Below are 20,651 nucleotides of genomic sequence, written 5' to 3' on the forward strand. Positions count from 1 at the left end.
ACTTTCTATTTCAGACATTCTCAGTCTACTACTGGCAGCTAGCTCTCTGCAACTCACACATGGTCGCCCACTGAAGCTAAGCAGGGCTGCGCCCGGTCAGTACATAGATGGGAGACCACATGGGAAAGCGGAAGTGGTGTTAGTGAGGGTGCCCAACCTGTGGTCTGTGTGGGTCCTAATGCCCCAGTATAGTGATGGGGACTCTATACTGCTCAGTGAGTGCCATCTTTTGGATGAGACGTTAAACCGAGGTCCTGACTCTCTGTGGTCATTAAAAATCCCAGGATTTCCTTCGAAAAAGAGTAGAGGTTTAACCCCGGCATCCTGGCCAAATCTGTCCATCAGGGCCTCCTAATTATCCCCATATCATAATTGGCTTAATCACTCTGTCTCCTCTCCACCAATCAGCTGGTGTGTGGTCTGGCGCAAAATGGCTGCTGTCATTTAGGTGGATACTGCACACTGGTGGTGGATGAGGAGATTCCCCCCTATGTGTAAAGCGCTTTGAGTGCCCAGAAAAGAGCTATATAAATGTAAGGAATTATTATTATTATTATTATTACCAATTCTGATTGATCGAATTTAGAATCTAAGCGTTGAATTCTTTTTATTCCATTGACTTGAATCTCATTATTTGAAATGTTCCAATAATCATTCAGATCTCGTATGATATTGCACCCTTGTGTAATGGATTTGTATGTTGCTATTTTTTCAAGGGAATACAAAAGAAGAAATGTACACTTCTCAGTTCCCTTCTCAAAATGACTTCTCCTTAAAGGAAATCACACATACTTCTTTTTCCTGTTTTATACTGGATGGTAAATGTGGCCATGTGTGAGAGAGTTAAAATCCCTGCTGCCTGTATGAGTTGTGGGCTTGGAGATAAATGGGTCTCTTTGTGTGTGGTGATGAGAGCTGGACTTCATTCACTTGGCTTGGAGTCCAGCCCTCCGTCCTGTGCCTTAACAAACCTAACACTGATCTGAGCGCCAATACTGGTCTGGCTGTAACATGTGCGTTTGCATGTGAGGGTGTCTGTGCCGTGCATACCTCATTCTGATGAGACTTCCTCTCTTCTATGAGAGGACCAGTTTGTGTAGAGGAAATTTTAAGCCCATCTCAGCCCTTCAGAGAGCAGGTTTTTAAGTTTCCAGAGCTGTTGGGCCATACTGACATCAAGAGAAAAGACTACCACAAATGATCAGAAATATGCTTTCAAAGAGGATAGATAAAGAGAAAAGTCGTTGCAAATAAGGCCTTGGGTATTTTCCAAACTGCAGCTATTTCTTTGTTTATGATTTAGAATGTTTTATTTTCTTCAATAATTTAACAGTACCATTAGTTTAAAGAGTTTTACATCATTTTAACACCCCCTTTCCCCTCTCTCTCGCCAACAGAGCCAGTTACAGTAATTAGATGTTGCCATCATAAAATCAGTAAATGCAGATAAATAATATGTATATATTATATATTAACAAGGCAATAATAAAAATACATAAATAAATCAAATAAGATAATTACACTTTTACCTTGTATCTCACCACAGTGACCTTTGTCATCCTCCAAAAATGCCAAGTAATTTCTTCATTTTCTACAGTAATCTATATGTCAGTTTTTCATATGCTGCCACCTTCCCCAATTCTGCAACCCATTCTTGAAATAATGGTGAGCCTGCTGAATGCCATGCCCTCATAATGATTTGTCTTCCAATCATAATACTTACTTGAATCCACTCAGACATCTTCACACTAGACCTCAACACAAACATGTCTCCCAGTACATATATTTTAGGACAAAAGGAAAAGCAGCATCCAGAAACATTCTGAATGTAGTTGTGCGCTTTAACTCAGAATTCCTGTATTTTAGAACAAGAACAAAGGGCATGTCTTATTTTTCATCTTCAGCATTCAGTAGAAGCCCTAAACCCAAGCCTGAAAAGTACTACTCGTAGTCCAATAAAAATTATTTAAAATTTTAAGTTGTATTAGGTGTACTCTAAATTTTCTTGACATTACTTTACAGTTTTGGCAATTTTTTTCCAATGCAATTGTCACGATCACCAGCAATCTAACAACCAGAGATTGCTGGTAAGCACTCACATTCACACAAACTACAAATCCACCATGTTATGGACTACATATTCAGTCATGCAACACACATACACACCTGCTCCAAGTCTCCATTAATCGCAAACACTCACACAGCTGAAGAAGCTTACAGACTGATTACTTGGACTATAAGTACTGCTCAAACACGCAATGTGGCTGCGTCTTGTTATCTTTTAAAGTGACAGTACAACAGATTTCCTTTGTCTTGCTTTGCCGTATTTTGATCCTTGCCTTGTGAATCTGTTTAGCACTGTCTGTCCTCTGACCACTCGCCTGTTCCTGTGACTACATTTCTGATTTGCCTGTATACATCTGTTTGCCCCTGTATTGACCGCTGCTTACCTGAATTTGCTATTAAACCTGCATGTGGATCCACACCTCTGTTGTCAGTGTCACATCCTGGTTACAGCAATTTAGATCTTTACTCAGAACAGTTTTAAGCACAGAAAGGAAACTACAGCCCATCTTTTCCATTAGCCATTTATTTTAACACTGAAATGTCAAGCCCTCTTCCATATGCTCTGAGAATTACTAATAAATTGCAGTCCTCGTCTAGAGCTTGACTACCCATTGTAAAAGTACTATTAAATAGATGTCTAATCTGTAAATATTTCCAAAACTGATTTTTGTTGAGGCTAAAATGTTGGGTTAACTGGTTATATGATTTTAAATTGTCATTTTCAAAAAAATCCCCTAACTTAAAATACCATCCTCTGTGCCAGGGATCACCAAACCTTTTTCCTGGAGGTCCGGTGTCCTGCAGATTTTAGCTCCAACCCTTATCAAAAACACATGAACAAGCTAATCATACTTGAAACACCCAGGGAAGTCTGTTGAGGCAAGTTGGAGCTAAACCCAAAAAATTAGATTAAAATTAAAATCTAAAAATTAGATTTTCCAATACACAATTTGGGATTCAGTAAAATACTTGAGATTATGCTCAAAAATGGCTTAAAATTTTATGTTTTTGGTATTCTTTTCCATACACCTCCAGCTATTTCTATGCAGTTTGGCTATTCGTCCACACGTAAACATAGTATTGGGTCACTAAAACTGAAAACTCAGGGTGTCAGGGTGATGATTTTCAAAATCAGGTGTAGTTGTCTAGACTGTGAAAACAGAGTTGTATGCACCGTCAATTAGTTTTTGTGATGACAGATTGTGTGCTACGATCTCTGCTTTTTACAGGATGTGTGTCTATGCAATGGTCAATACTGTAACCCAGGGATGTCCAGACTAGGTCCTGGAGGGCCAGTGTCCTGCAAAGTTTAGTTCAAACCCCAATCAGACACAGATGGCCTAGCTAATCAAGCTCTCACTTGGCAGTCTAGAAACTTCCTGGCAGGTGTGTTGAAGCAAGTTGGAGCTAAAATCTGCAGGACACCGGCTCTCCAGGACCGAGTTTGGACACCCCTGCTAAAACCAAATACTTGTGCTAACGGGGCTTATAACATGTACACTTATATGGACATTACCCACCTATGTGCAGAACATAATCATCAGAATGCAGGCAACCAGAACCGATAATAACCCTATTTTGATGGGCCAACATACTTTTTGGTTAGGACAGGGATGCTGAATCCTGTTCCTAAAGATCTATATTCCTGCAGGGTTCAGCTGCAACCTTGATCAAACACAGCTGTCTTTAATTACCAAGTGCTCCTTCGGATCCTACTTAGCTGGTTTAGATCAGGGATCACCAATCTCGTTCCTTGAGGTCAGGTGCCCCATAGGGTTTAGCTCCAACTTGCCTCAACACACCTGCCTGGGTGTTTCAAGTATACCTAGTAAGACCTTGATTAGCTTGTTCAGGTGTGTTTGATTAGGGTTGGAGCTAAAATCTCCAGGACACTAGACCTCCAGGAACAAGTTTGGTGATCCCTGCTTTAGAAGTTTTTGATCAGAGTTGGGGGGGGGGGGGGGGGGGGGTATGGTGGCTCAGTGGTTAGAGCTGTCACTTTACAGCAAGAAGATGGCTGGTTTGAGTCTCAGCTGAGCTAGTTGGCATGCCCGCATGGAGTTTGCATGTTCTTCCCATGTTCGCATTGGTTTCCTTCGACTGCTCCAGTTTCCCTCACAGTCCAAAGAAATGCGCTTTAGGTGAATTGGATGAACTAAATTGGGTGTAGTGTTTGAGTAAATGTGAGAGTGTATGGGTGTTTTCCAGTGCTGGGTTGCAGTTGGAAGGGCATCCACTGCGTAAAACATATGCCGGTTAAATCTCCAGGAACAGGATTGGGCACCCCTGGGTTAGGAGTATATAGGCTCCTATTGCTTTTGCATGCTCTTGACAGCTCTTCTTTATAGAGTAATTTTTACATTTTTATGTGTATAAAGATTTGTTTTTAAACTGTACATGTGAAAGTGTAGTGCAAAGAAAAGCCAATGCAAATAACTGGAGTTAGAGAAATGATAAAAAGCAATGAGAGAAATAAGGTGTGAGGAAGGAGTTGCAAAACAACAAGGAGTCAAGCAATCGAGAGACTTAGGAGAGGAAATGAGATAATATAAGAAAAAAATGGAAAGAGGGGAGGTGAGGGGGATGGATTGAAGAGTAAAAGAAAGAAGCTTATAGGAATTATAAGAGGAGCTAAAAGATGAGAAGATAAGAGGATATAGATGTGATATATCTTAAGAAGAGAGATGACGATGAAGAGATGAAATGAGGCAAGTAAAAAAAAAAAGTTAAGACTTGGGCCCAATCCCAATCTACCCCTTACCTTTCCCTTTAACCTTACCACTCGTTTTGTGTGTTCCCGTCAAAGGGATAAGGGTGTCCCAATTCTATTTAGCTTGAAGTCGAAGGGCTAGGAGGAAGGGCTAGGAGCCCTTGACTTGAAAACACTTGAAACCAAGGTGTACATACATTTCCTAGAATACACCAGCTATGACAGCACAAGGAGGTCAGGAGATGCACAAATTTTTGTTTTGACACTCGAATACCCTGTCAGAAAAGTCTAGTGGCTGGGAATGACCTTTTCACAGAGTCTGTAATAATGCTAATGGTGTTTTCGTGTGGTTACATCAGGGGTGGGCAAACTCGGTCCTGGAGGGCTGGTGTCCTGCACAGCTTAGCTCCAACACTAATCAAACACACCTGAACATGCTAATCGGTGTCTTCAGGATCACTAGAAATCTATAAGCAGGTGTGTTTGATTAGAGTTGGAGCTAAACTGTGCAGGACACCGGCCCTTCAGGACCGAGTTTGCCCACCCCTGGTTTACATAGATGAACATATCTACGGTGTAAATGCACAGTATAGTTATGATCTTGTTGACACATTAGATCGTTATGATAACATGATATATGCCTTCAGTGATTTCCTGAAGATAAATACCAAAAAATAACACAACTGGAATAACATCAGAAGTCCCAATCGTCAATCTCATATGATGCAAGAGATTGCGATGACATATGAGGATGTGTGCAGGTGCTGCAGTGGTGTCCCATTTCTTAGGGGTAAATTTGGAAGCCCTTCCATTTCACACTGTTTAAGGACCAAGGGGAAGGAGTAAGGGTACAAAAATAGAATTAGGATTGAGCCTTAGATGATGAAGAGCAGAGAATTCTAGTTTGTCTTCACCTAAAGAGCATATCAACCTTAATTTTGCCAGACTGAACAAACACACACACACACGCACGCACGTGTGCACACGCACTTCAGCCATCTGCTTTACTTTTCTCTGAAAGCAACCCATTCACTTTTCTATGGCACCACCAGAGCAGCAAAAGTGTTTTAAAGCTACTAATCGTTATTTAATCAAGCTTACGAACTTGATCTGCTTATATTCAATTAATTTAATCCGATCTATCCAAAGAGCCAGAGCAAAACAGCACGCTGAGAGTGACACATCTGCACTCCAGCAAACTGACCCTCTTTACTGCATCTCAGAGGGTTGCGGAGATGTGAATGGGCACAGTCAAGCATGTGTTATGTGGGTGTGTGATGCAGTCTGTTAAGCCGTTTGTGTGTGTGTGTGTGTAGCAAGGTACTGCCCAGGGGGGATGTGGGACTCCTGGCCCATTGCCTGTGACCCAGATTACAGGAAATTAAGGAGATTTTAGAAGCTCGCTCTTCTGGCCTGCTGCGCTGCATTATCAGAATCTGCTCCTGGAAATAGAAGCGGCGGGACTGGGCGGTGAACTTGGCAAAGGGATGCACTACCACAGGCTGTTTAGCATACACTCTCATTCTGTCTCTAGAGGAAATGTTTGATAGAGCAAGTTCTGGTTGTGCTATTTTCAAGTAGTGGTCAGAGAACACACACGTCAGATGCGTTTTAAGATGTTTTGGGACATAAGTAAACTTTGTTTAACTGATGTTCCCTGTGTTCTGTTCTCTAATGTTTCATCAGTGTTGCAAACAGAACACAGAGGGCCCTATTTTAATTATCTAAGCATATGGTTGAAAGCACAGGTGCACTCAGGCTGTGTCCGAATTCACTTTTGCTAGTTTACTGATGGGGAAATTGTCGGCCCATCCAGCACAGGGTCTCAAAGGGTTCTACCCTTCTTGATTCTTGATGTGATGAGTCCTCATGGCAATTTTAAAGTGGAATTGAAGCATTCAGTCAAGTTTACATTATTTTGTTATTTGATTTGATTTCCACTTTAATGAATATATATATATATATATATATATATATATATATATATATATATATATATATATATATATATATATATATATTCATTAAAGTGGAAATCAAATAACAAAATAATGTTATATATATATACATACACACACACACACACACACACACACACACACACACACACACACACACATTTCGGTCCATAAACATTTGCACATTAACACGATTCTAACATTTTTGGCTCTATACACCAACACAGTGGATTTGAAATTAAACAAAGATGTAATTTAACCGCAGACTGTAGGCTTTAATTTAAAACTGAACACATTTGCTGTAGAGGAGAAGTGAAAGTTTGATTTAGGTTATTATTCTGTCCAATTACTTTTGGTCCCTTAACAAGTGGGAGGCAAATATGCAAACTGTTGTAATTCCTAGAGGTTTTTACCTCATTTGGATGTAAATAGCCTCAAATTAAAGCTAGCAGTCTGCAGTTGAAGCACATCTTGTTCATTTTGTTTCAAATCCATTTTGTTAGTGTATAGAGTCAAAAATGTTAGTATTATGGCGATGTCCAAATATTTATGGACCTAACTGTATATAACAAACACAATTAATGTAACCAATATGAAGAAAAGAGGATGTTTTACTATAGTTTTAGCACAAGGGTGCCGCAATCTTGGAATATTGCAGTGTCTGACACCACGGGGTTGGTTGCGTTCCCTCAGCTTAATAAACACATTGGAATAAATGAACTGAACACAGAGATTGCAAATTATTAAGAAGTTAAAAAAGTATTAAGAAATTACATCACAACTTGAAATGGAACTTTTCACCTTTACTCCTTCATTACTACTTTTCTTGAAGCACACGCACTGTTTACCTCCGCAGTCATATTTCACCCTCAGAACTCATTGTAACTCTAATGAAATAATTAGAGCCGGTATCTCCACTGATGTGTGCAATTAAAACATGTCTCAATCTTGATGTTTAGCATCTGCTGTGACACTAACAGTGCTTTCATTTGTTTGCTGCCTTTTTATCTCCTACTAAACACTGCGTTAAAGCATTTAGAACAGTGACAATGAAATAAACATAGCTCACTGTTAATTAGCTCATCTGCGGGGAATCTGAATACATTTCCTATGTTTAGGTTTTTAAGCATTACACAATCAACAATATTTATTTATTTATTATTTTTGAATTAGTTTAATCTATATATAAGAAGCATTCAATTGATTTCAATAGTTAATGCTCATTTCAGACAGAAGTGGTTTTGTTTAAAATATAAAGTGCCCAAAACAGACATTTGATACTTACTATGATGTGTTTTTTGTGTCTTTAAACACACACCACTTAAAATCAATGATCTTCACTGTCTGATTAAGATACAATATTGAGTGGGTCTCAAATCTGACAAGAAGCACTGAATTGAATTACATTGTTTTGCACCGTGTCTTTAAAATATGGAAATGTATTTTTCAATAGAGTTTTAGTGTTCACCTACTGTTCCACATGGCAATTTTGTTTAAACGGTTATTTATTTAGATTAACAATTGAACAACTAAATTAATGTCTAAGTCTATTTAAATGACTGTAAGTTTCAAGTGTGTTTATGCACTCTCAGAAATAAAGGAACGAGAGCTGTCACTGGTGTGGCACTATTTTAAAATGTCCACATTTAAACTCAAAGGATCCATATTGTTTCTGTAGAGGTGTATATTAGTACCTACAATTTTCGAGAAGTACACATTTGTACTTTTTAAGTACTAATATGCACCCTTGAGGTATTAATAAGGACCCTTTAGTTACAAACATGTACATTTTGAAAAGGTACGCCCCCAGTGACAGTTCCCGTACCCATATTTTTGAATCATTCACTTTCATTCAGGACTAGAAATCTGTCACCATATGGACTACAAAACCTTTCATGCACCACGCACTCACACCTGTTCCTGTTTTCTGCTCATTGTTAACACATACAATAGCTGTAACTGTTAGGAACTGATTATAGGGACTTTCAAAGCAGCACAGACACACACACTAGTTGCTGAGTCTTGTTTATACAACATTATATTATCATTATAACATTACAACACATTTTTCTTGCCTTTCCTTGCCGTGTTATACCCTTGCTTTGTTGTTTGTTTTATTAGTTTATCTGCTGCCTGCCTTTTGAACATACGCCTGTTGTATGACCACAACTCTGAATTTGCCTGTATACATCTGTTTGTCCCTGTGTTGACTGTTGCTTGCCTGACCATCCTATGAATAAACCTGCATTTGGATCCGCACTTCCTTGCCAGTGTCCTCTTCACATAACAGAGGGTGGCTGAAAACTTGTCATGCATATAGCCTATTCTTTGAAACTGCTCTTACATCGACTGCAATTACATGGCTTTCAAGACCTAGAAGGGCTCTGGTGGTTCAGCAGCACTATATTAAGTAGTGGGGTAGATTGGTAAAATATTGGAGAATCCCAGGAAAGAATGGGAGGATTGTCAGGTAGTTGGTAGAGAAATTCACTGTTTATTATTCTTCTTTCTTTCATTCCACCCTTGCCATCAAACAGTAAAGCTAGTGGCCAAATGTTAAACCTCCACAGGCTTGCTTGTAAAAATGTCAACACCCACATGCCTATCCACAGTATGAGACACATTTAAAGGTGTGATTTAATGTTTGGTCATTCTTAAATGATTTGCTAATTTGCATCAGAGTGAGAGTGATGCATCACATTCACCCCACCTTAACCTTGGACATATTAACCAAATTAGTTAGTGGTATGTTCCAAAAAAAAGCCTTGTTTTCCCGATGTACATTATAAACTGGATCTGTAAGATTAAGCAGTTCTAGCAATGTGGCCTGTAAAGTTAGTTTGATCAAGTTTTTGGCTATCCAGGATGGAGTTATGGTTGAAGTGTTTAACTGGATGGAGAACTTGTAATGAAGTGCTGCGTTGGCTTAGTTGGAGTCATAAGAAGATCTGTCTTCTAAGCTCTGATGCAGTTCTAAACTTTGTAGACTTTAACACTCCAAGAGACCCTGAATGACCTTCCTGAGAGGTAAGAACTGAACCACTGGAGTGCTGTTTCAGAGATGCCCATTGTCTTGTCTTGCCAGGAAACTTTGGTGTGGGCTAAACTGTGTCAAAAGCTGCAGACAAATCCAGCAAGATGAGCACTGAGGATTTGAAAGCCATTCTCGGTAGACTCTGGGCATCAAACTCTGAGAGCAGAGCAGTCTCTGTAGAATTCTGTTTTTTTGGTTCAGTGTTGTTGCAGTTGACAGCATTGACCGGTCTGTCATTTTCTTCAAGCACACAGTGGACTTCTTAAGTAGTGGTTTTCTGAGCCTGCTTAAATGTGATTGGAAATGAACCAGAATAGAGGGCTATGTTCATTATGGGAGCAAGTACAGGTCCAACTGTAGGAGCAATAGAAGTAGAGATTAAATGATTGAAAAGAATGTTTTGACACTTCTGCCTCTGCTAGGGAGGAGGATGAGAGTGAGTGTGCGTTAGTTGGTGTGATCTGTCTGTTGGTGTTAAGTACTCAACCTGAGGTCTGTGTGAGTCCTAATGCCCCAGTAAAGTGAAGGGGACATTATACTGTGTCCGCGACACTACCCGCGCTCTCAGTTATATCCGCGTCTAGGGCGACATAATAGAGAGGGCGGTGGCGTCCGCGACAGCCTTAGACCGGCCCACCTCAGTTTACGACTGACTATATTAAAATAAGGTCATTTTCAATTCAGTTTCTAATGACACTATCACGTCTTTTTCAAGAGAACAGCTGCTTTAGAACTTTAAATGTTCACAACCTTACAGTGTTGTATGTCTTAACAATAATATGAAAAAAAAAAAAACTCTGGTGACTATCAAACATGGGTCGACAGCGTGGCAACCCAACGTGCTGACTGCTGGACCACAATGGAAATGTTAAGCTTGTGTGGCCGGAATAATACTTAATCCTCATCATTACCCTGCAGGCTACATTTTACTCATGGAGCTGCGAGACAATAAATAAGAGCGGAGCTGCGGCAAAAAAATGAATAAAAAGAGTGAGGCTATGGTCAAATAATTAAATAAATGAAAAAAAGTGTGACTGCGAATGCTGCTTTCTCCATTCGCCATGCTGGAGAGGAACAGTCTGCGCAAATTGAGCGCAGAGTGGTTGTCATTGACTACAGCTCTCCTCTGATTGGCTGAAAGGTACGAGTTGCCCCGACTCTGGCAGGAAAGTCTCAAAAATACACACACACATATCCAGGGGGAGTCGTACATGAAAGAGGATTTGCACATTCTCATTCAGGATGAACTCGCAAGTTTTAAATATTCAAAACCTTTTGTACACTCTCATACATTTGCAAATGGTGTTTTGCATTTGTGAAACGTATTTTATGAAATTGTATTTTTATTTTGAGCACGTGAAATTTTTTTTTGAATATAAATAAATATTTTACGCACGTGAATTTGATTTTATGCACGTAAATTTGGCTAAGCATGTGTACATTGTGTCTTTTGCCTGAATTATTATTGAGTCTAATCTGTCTCCATAAAATGCCACCTATGCAGGTTTGACAGAGTGGCCCCTAAGCTACGTTTCACACACATGTACGAAAATTGGCACAAACATCAAACATGCCAAAACCTTAAAAAAAAAAATCTCAAAAAAGATATTTTTAACTTCCTGTGCCAAAAAGTGCAGTTTTTGGCTATTTCCAAGCGTTGTACTTTAATGAACTCCTCCTAGGGATTTTATCAAATAAACACCAAAATTGAGTATTGTAAAACTTTGCTGTAATAGTGTTAAGACAACTGGACATATACAGTTGAAACAAGAAATTTACATACACTCTAAAAAAAAGAACATAACCATTAAAAAAAAAAGTCTGATGTTAAATCATACTAAACGTTTGCTATTTTAGGTCCTTTAGAATTGCCTAAATGATTTACATTTGCTGAATGCCAGAATAATGAGAGATTTTTTTTTTTTGAGAATTTTTTATTAAATTCTAGACAGTCAGAAGTTTACATACATTTCCTTGATATTTTTTACTTTTTTGCTTTGCTTTTAAACTGTATAACTGTGGTTAAATGTTTTGGGAATAGTTTGAAGAAATTTTTGTCCCATTCCTTCTGACAGAATTGGTGTAACTGTGTCAGATTGCTCGCACAAGCTTTTTCAACTCTGCCTACAAATTTCTTATAGGGTTGAGATCAGGGCTTGGTGATGGCCACTCCAAAACAATCACTCTGTTGTCCTTAAAGCACATTTTAACTAATTTGGCAGTATGCTTAGGGTCATGGTCTGTTTGGAAGTTGTGGCCAAGTTTTAATTTCCTGGATGATGTCTTGAGATGTTGCTTCAGTATTTCTACATAATGTTCTTTCTTCATGATGCCATCTGCTGTGAAGTGGACCAGTCCCTCCTGGAGCAAAACAACCCCACAACATGATGCTGCCGCCCCCATACTTCACAGTTGGGATGGTGTTTCTAGGCTTGTAAGCTTTCCTCTTTGTTCTCCAAATGTAACACTGGTCATTATGGTCAAACAGTCCAATCTTAGTTCCATCAGACCACAGGACATGTCTCCAAAAATTTTTCTTTTTCCCAGTGTAATTTTGCAAATTGTAATCTTGCTTTTTTGTTGATTCTGGCTTGTTGATTACCCCATGTTGTCACACAAGGAAGCAGTGTGTTTGAGGTTTTCCTTAAATACTATTTTACAGTTGTGCCTTCAATTAACTTAAATGTTGTCAACTAGCCAATCAGAAACTTCCAAAACCTTGACCCCATCATCTAAGCTTTTTCAGAGGCATAATAATCTTATTGTATCTAAACTTGATTTTCAAGAAAAGTTAAAACAATTTCTCAAAAAAAAAACATCTCTCATTATTCTGCTATTAAGCATAACAGAAACAAATTTGATAATCCTAACTTATCTAGAAGCGAAAAATTTAGTCACATTAACATCTGACTTTTTTATATGGTTATGTGCCTTTTTATACAGTGTATGTAAACTTCTAGTTTCAGCTGTATAACTCAGTCAAACAACGTCTCAATGTCTGATCTGCCTGAAAATGTACATGTTTGATGAAATTCTTCTCCTGAAGCAACTGCATGCCAATATTGAGTCACAGTCATAGCGCCACCTGCTGACAGTAGCAAGTTTGGCATAAATCAAAGATTTTCTCTGGTTTCAGTTTAAAATTATTATTGTTCACTGTTCTTTGTCATCATAAGACCACTGGGTGGTGGTGAGCCTGTGTGCGAGGTCCAAAACTGCCTGCAGTTTTAATTATATTTATATTTCTCTCCACATCAAGCTCAAGCTCATGTATACATTGCCTGGTCTCATGAGGAAACGTAAAAATTTTACGTTTTGTCAGTTCAGTGACTAAAATGTACAGTTTTAAAAAGGAGGCGTGGCAATCAACCCCACCCCTAACCCCAATCATCATTGGGTGATGAGCAAATCGGAATAGGAATTAGATCATACGAATTCATACGAATTCAGCTTAAAATTACATTCAGAAGCTTAATTAGTTTAATTAGGCAAGTCATTGTATAACAGTAAATCCTTCTGCTGACAGTCAAAAACATATATTGCTGAAAGGGGTTAAAAATAAGGTCCCACTTTATATTAAGTGTCCTTAATTACTATGTACTTACATCAAAAAATAAATACAATGTACTTACTGTGTTTATAATGTATTTGAGAACACTTGTGGTGCTTTTGAGTTGGGATAGAGGTTGGGTTATAGACATGTTTGGTGGCATAGGTAGAATTAAGGGTTGGTTAAGGTGTAAGGGATAGTCAACAATGTATTTACATATGTAATTACAAAAGTTAATTACAGATGTAATAACATACATGTGTTTAATCAAGCATAAGTACAAAGTAAATACATGTATTTACACAATAAATACATTGTGACAAACTATTAATTGCTGTGTAAGTACATATTAGTTAAGGCCACTTAATATAAAGTGGGACCAAAAATAATAATGAGCTATTAAAACAGGGTTTAAAAATATTTAAACCTGCTTTTATTCTAGCCGAAATAAATCAAATTAGCCTTTCTCCAGAAGAAAACAATAATATATGAAATACTGTGAAAAATTCCTCTGTTATGCATAATTTGGGAAATATTTATTTATTAAAGATAAATCACAGAAGGGCAAATCATTTTGACTTAAACTGATAATCAATTTGAATAATCTTGATTACAATTATCACCAAAAAAATTGTGATTAGGATTTTCCCATAATTGAGCAGCCCTATGCGATCTTAATTCAACTTTTCTGCGATTCAGCCAATTTAACTTTCAAGGTCGAGAGAGAAGCATAAAGGTATAATTCTCCCAAAAATTATTTTTGCCTTATGTATATGTGGCTGCGATATCATACTGTACGTGAGCTGTTTGTTTACTACAGAGAGAACATGCGCATGGCCACCAATGATGCTTACTTTAGTGAACAAAACCTGCATAGGCTATGAATAACATGTACTAAAGTTATAAATAACGTTTAGTTTGTTGCAAAGAGCAATCGTTTGGGAGCTGTGCGGGAAGTTTGATTTGCATGTGTGTGTTTTCATGTGTGACGGCAGCCATGAACCGCACTTAGGAGTGAAAGTGAAACCTGTGCGCACATTATTTAAGCGATCATATCGCATTTTAGTTATGATTATGATCATAAGATCAACATAATAAATGTTTACGGGTCAGTATTACTACTCTAGTCTATATAATGTTAAATATAATGCAAGAGATGATCTGATAATGATAAATGTCTAATTTTATCAGTGAATAAATGGTCTAATTATATTGTCAATGACATTTGCAAGCATATATCTCAAACATAAGGTTTCACTCAGTGTCCACAGTGTACAATACATTTTAAACACATCCAAACACTTCTAAGATGGTCTTGGGTGGTGAAACGAATATAAAAAAAACATGTTTTTTTAAAACACAGGTAATTTGATAACAAAAAAACAGCAATATTATTGAGCTATAGCTTAAAATAAACTTTCTAACGCAAAAACAACATTACACAAGCATATTAATAGAGCTGTTTTTTGTCAGGTAAATAAATTGACTATTGAAATCTAAATTTTTAACCCAACTAGTTGAGTTATTAAATAAATAACCAAATAAAGGTTAAAAATAACCCAACAAAGCACTAAATATTTAATTCATCTGGTGGAGGTATTGAATAAATAACATAATAAAGGTTAAAAATAACCCAACAAAGCACAAAATATGTTTAACTCAACCATTGGGTTAAATTAGAGTTTACAGAATTGTAATATTAAAAAAAAATAATAATAAAAAATGTGATTTTCATTTGAGCCAGAATCGTGCAGCCCTAGTATAAATAATAAACATAAATGCAATTGCACTATGTTCTTTGTTCATTGTCACCACACAACACATTTAGATTCATGTGTTTGTGTCAGTGGTTTGTTTTTGGTGTCTCTGCGATTTTGGAAAGGGATCTTATCCACATTATCCAAGACTCAGGTACATGATTTCCATCTAATGAATATTACAGCATGGTCATTAGCATAACAGACAGCGCCTTACGAGGACACCGCCTATCTCTGATGAATTTGTTTGTTAAAATGTCATCTCTGCTGGTTTCTCGAATGCTAATTTCTCTTCATTGAGAGTATGACATTTGTGGATCTCCAGTTGGAGTTCAGCTTCATTTTCAGTCTTTTTTGACAGATTCAAAAGATTCGAATGAGGGGGTTTATTAAAGGAGTGAGTCACAGTCTGATTTTTCCCCTCTTATTTTATTCAAGATACTGCAGCAACAAAAATCTTGTAGGATACAAGGATTCATGCTGCGACTGGAGCTCATTGTCATGTTTTTAATACGCAAAGTGAATTCCTGGGGCGGCCCTGACAGTTCCTCAGCAACCCAGGATTGCATTTTCAAAAATACACATGACAGAGTTTGGATACCTGTGATAGCTTTTGCCTTTCTTTTTGACATATGGGTAGAATAAATGTCACACGTATATTCATTATTTTTTTACTCAAAACTTTACGTTTAAAGCCTTCTAAATTGACTATCACTCTTTTAATATTACACATCACACTGTCTGACGTAGACCTATGACACGTTAAATCATAGTCCATGACAGATGTTAAAACAGTGGAATATAACAACATAGTTGTAAAAAATAGGGCACCCTTTGAAGCACCCTTTAAATCTCACGCTGATAACAGCTAGAGAACATCATACAAGCAAAATTAATTCTTTTTACCATAGGATTTAGATTTTATGTTCAGTTAGTCATGTTGAAATTGTTGAAATATGAGGTATTGTGTGTAGAATTTTGAGGTAAAAAAATTTATGTAATAAATTTTGGAGTAAGGCTGTAACAAAAATGTGGAAAAAGTGCACAATATATGTATGCAGAAAATTATGAAATGTTATATTAGCAGTAACAAGCTCTTGTACAGGCATTTGTGCACATGCAAGTGCATGCATAATGTCTCCTAGGCCACAAACTGCCTTTGTTTTTCAGTCAGAAGTCATCAAGACAATCTTTTTCTCTGTTATGGCAGTAGCAGTCACTATAATTTAAAGCTTATTTCCCTCTAGGAAGATTTAGGTTAATTTTATTTGAAACCGTTTTAGCTCAAAGTATGAACGACTGTTTGTAAAGAGGTAATATTGTATACACTCCACAAGTAATAACACCCATGCTGTGATATTTTATCCTCTTGACACATTTTGTTTTTATAAGGAACTTCTGCCAATATGTGACTGCTGGAAATAGGTTCACATAGGTTTTTTTTTTTTCTCCACCTGTCATTGTGAGCACACCTACAAGTATTTCCTTCTAGGTTTACACCTTACTCATCCTCATTTCCTAATGGCAGTCAGTGGAAGACAATCCCATAATCCATCCAAAGTGTGTCACTGACCTAGTAGTGCCTGTTTCTGGGCTGTAACTTACAACCATATGACAAAAATGCTAGTGAAAATACTGGACATCCTGTAAATGTGTTATGTAGGCCACAGAAATAGTTTTGCACAATGTTGGACAGTAACTAAGTATTTATACTTCACTGCTGCACACGTTCACCAGGGTTCCTACGAATTTTCTGGAATGTCATGGAATTTGAAAAAGTCAATTCTAGACATTGAAGGTCAGGGAATTTAGCACAAAATATTAACTCCAAGCTTTGAATTATTTATTAAGCATTAGTAAATAGTTAATAGACTATTTGTTAGGCATTAACTTTACATTAATAAGAGTTGTTCATAAATACAGCTACAAATGCTGATTCTCCCATATACAGTATACTGTGCTTAATGATTGTTGTTATTGTTGTTACTTTAAAGATTTATTTTTCATCACTAAATTAAGTGTAGAGTAATTTACAAATCAGTGATTTAAAAATAGTTGTTGGTTTTTTGAGATCATTTAGAATACGTAAATAAATGATTAGTAAAATATTTAAATTAACATTACGCTCACCGGCCACTTTATTAGGTACATTTGTCCAACTGCTCGTTTAAATTTCTAATTAGCCAATCACATGGCAGCAACTCAGTGCATTTAGACATGTAGACTTGGTCCAGTTGATCTGCTGCAGTTTAAACCGAGCATCAGAGTGGGGACAAAAGGTGATTTAAGTGACTTTAAACATGATGTGGTTGTTTCTGCCAGGCGGGCTGGTCTGAGTATTTCAGAAACTTGCTGATCTACTGGGATTTTCACGCACAACAATCTTTTGGGTTCACAAAGGATGGCCTGAAAAGGAGAAAATATGCAGTGAGTTCTGTGGGCGCAAATGCCTTGTTGATGCCAGAGGTCAGAGGAGAATGGCCTGACTGGTTTCAGCTGATAGAAAGGCAACAGTAACTCAAATAACCACTCGTTACAAGTGAGGTATGCAGAAGATCATCTCTAAACACACAACACTCCGAACCTTCAGGTAGATGGGCTACAGCAGCAGAAGACCACACCGGGTGCCACTCCTGTCAATTGTGAACAGGAAACTGAAGCTACATTTCACACAGGCTCACCAAAATAGGACAATAGAAGATTGAAGAAAAGTTGCCTGGTCTGATGAGTCTTGATTTCTGCTGCTACATTTGGATGGTAGGGTCAAAATTTGGCGTCAACAACATGAAAGCATGGATCCATCCTGCCTTGTATCAATTTTTCAGGCTGATGGTGGTGGTGTAATGATGTGGGGGATATTTTCCTGACACAATTTGGGCCCATTAGTACCCATTGAGCGTCAACACAGTTTGTTTCTAACCATATCCATCTCTTTATGACCACATTGTACCGATCTTCTGATGGCTACTTCCAGAGGATAACGCACACAAGGTGTGAATCATCTCAGTCTGGTTTCTTGAACATGGCAATGAGTTCACTGTACTCAAGTGGCCACCACAGTCACCAGATCTTAATCCAATAGAGCAGGGATTAGTGGGCAGTGAGAATTAAATGAACTCTTAATATTATGCTATAATTTTTGAACTTCATTATTAACATACTGTATTAAAATGATCGAAGTAATGCACTTTCTCCTGTTCTCTGATTGACTACTTCAAACTCGGCGCAAAAACAGCCTCATGACCATGTCTGCAACTACATGCAAGTCTGTTCATTCACAAACTGTGCGTGAAGTAAAAGTCTCTCTTTGTGTATTTTGTGTGAACTATTTAATATATCTGCATAGTTGTCCAAATTAATGTCCTGTGATTGTTTTATAAAGGAGGCAGGCACTTACAGAAGGATCTAGCGAGGCTCAATGGTGTTTTAGATGCGCTCTGACGGAGATGTTGACTGTTCCTGTCAGTGATCTCCCAATAATATCTAGCTGCAAACTCAACTGCCTTTGGATCGATGGGTTTTAACAGATTAAGCGGTATTTTAAATTACTGTATTTTACATTTGTCTGTATATATATATGAATAGTACATAGATAATAGGAGATATCGATATATAAATGTTAATAAAAATTGTTTAAATGAGCATTTCATACAAACATTTTAAAGAAAACATTAGTAAGGTGGGCCTTCAAAAAAACTGTTCGGAGAAAAAAGGGGGCACCGAAGTGAAAAAGGTGAAAACCCCTGCAATAGAGCATCTTTGGGATGTGGTGGAACAGAAGATCTGTGTGGACTAGATCGCTGGTGATTGTGATCTGGTCAGCAGCATCTTTAGAAATGTTTTCTGTGAAAAATGGTGACGTGTTGAATACTTATTTCCCCCACTGTAAATATGAATAAACATTAGAAGGTATGTTCGCTTACTGGAATGGATTAATTTTCATTTTTGGTTTTCTGAAATGTTTAATTTTGGTGTTAAGGAGAAATGGATGAAAATTATGAACAGGTCTGATTATGTAATTATACAAATGTTTTTAATAAGGTAAATAAAAAAGTCAAATTAATAAAAAATAAGAAGACAACTTTTTTTGCAATGTTACTGGGCAACTTTGGTAAATGATGCCATAAATGGGCGACCGGGTGAGACACAGAGTAGCTAATTAGGGCAACAGGCTACAGATACAATATTGGTGCTAATTCTTAATAGAAAATACAACAAGTAACATCGCTCTGCCCAGCAAAATTGCCCAAAAAATTGCCTTGTCAGTCACCAGCATTAGAGGTGTTGTGTGATTTTTGCCTGGTGGGAAAACTGAAAATTAACGAGTTGTATAAAATAAAAAAAATAAATAAATAAAAAATGAGTTTAATATGAAATGTAAATTACTCAATATAATTCAAAGATCAAGCAGCAATTTTGTTGCTTGTCACAAATATTTTTGCTAGTTTCTCTGACACAGGCTAAACAATTTGTTAGTGCATAACAGTTACTTTTTTTATTTGGTCAATTCACCGTAATCAGTGTCAAGTACATTATGTTACAACTCATAAATGTTACTCATAAACTGGTGTTAGACAATGATAACACTAAGGGCCCTATCATACACCCGGCGCAGTGTGGCGCAAGGCGTGACGCAGTAGTCTTTTGGTAGTTTAAGCTTGGCGCAAGAGTTGTTTTGAGGCGTTGCGCTACGCTGTTTAAATAGCAAATGCATTAGCGCTCATTTTTGCGCTTATAGGCGTTCTGTTCTAAAAAGGGAGGCGTTCTGAGGCGAACCGCTGGCGCGTTGCTATTTTGAGAAACTATAATAGATTTTTCATTAGACCAAAACTAACCCGGTCTAAACTCCGGCGCAGAGTTGCGCCTCGCTTATGCACTGCTTAATACGCACAAGTGAGCAATAGGCAAATATCTTTACATATGAAAAAATTTAAATATTAAGGATATATATAGGATATAATAAGAATAAATATAGGATATAAATAAAAAGGATTAAAATATTACAAAACATATTATTTTCTAGCCTACATAAATATGAAAAACCACTGCTTTTATGTCTTCTTCATCTCGGGAGGCTTTTTCAGTTCATTCATACTGACGACTCTTGCGCCAAGCTGAAACTACCAAAAGACTACTGCGCCACGCCTTGCGCCACACTGCGCCGGGTGTATGATAGGGCCCAAAGATTGACAGCATGTTAGTTTGAAAGTAACGGGATAGTAAAAATGCTATAATAAGCAATCATAATTGAGATTGTGAATGTTTTTTGAGTAACAACATTTTGGTCAAAGACCTTCAGGCATTTTTTATGATACCTGCCTACACAGCTGCTGGAATCCAGGTGTATGAGGGGTGTTTATTTATTCATTTTCTTGCCAAAGGCAATTTTATTTGCATTTGGCACTTGGCTAGTGTTAATTTTGCACCCCAGCTGTAGCCGTTTCCATGTGTTCTCTAACGCTCTCTCTGAGAATTGTTTGACTGCTCCAGGGCTCACAGATTCAGTGTGCTGTATGCAATATAAATGGTAATGATATAGAACCAATCCTACTACATATGAAATATTAAGTCAATG

General features: G+C 37.5%; 1 protein-coding gene across 3 annotated transcripts in view; it reads left to right on the forward strand.

Annotated features, from left to right (window-relative positions):
• b4galnt4a (beta-1,4-N-acetyl-galactosaminyl transferase 4a) overlaps window positions 1-20,651 on the forward strand; it is a 324,496-nt gene that overhangs the window by 76,786 nt on the left and 227,059 nt on the right. The gene's annotated exons all lie outside the window — the stretch shown is intronic.

Source organism: Danio rerio, chromosome 25 (assembly GCF_049306965.1).
Source record: "Danio rerio strain Tuebingen ecotype United States chromosome 25, GRCz12tu, whole genome shotgun sequence".
In the NCBI taxonomy this organism is placed as follows: Eukaryota; Metazoa; Chordata; class Actinopteri; order Cypriniformes; family Danionidae; genus Danio; species Danio rerio.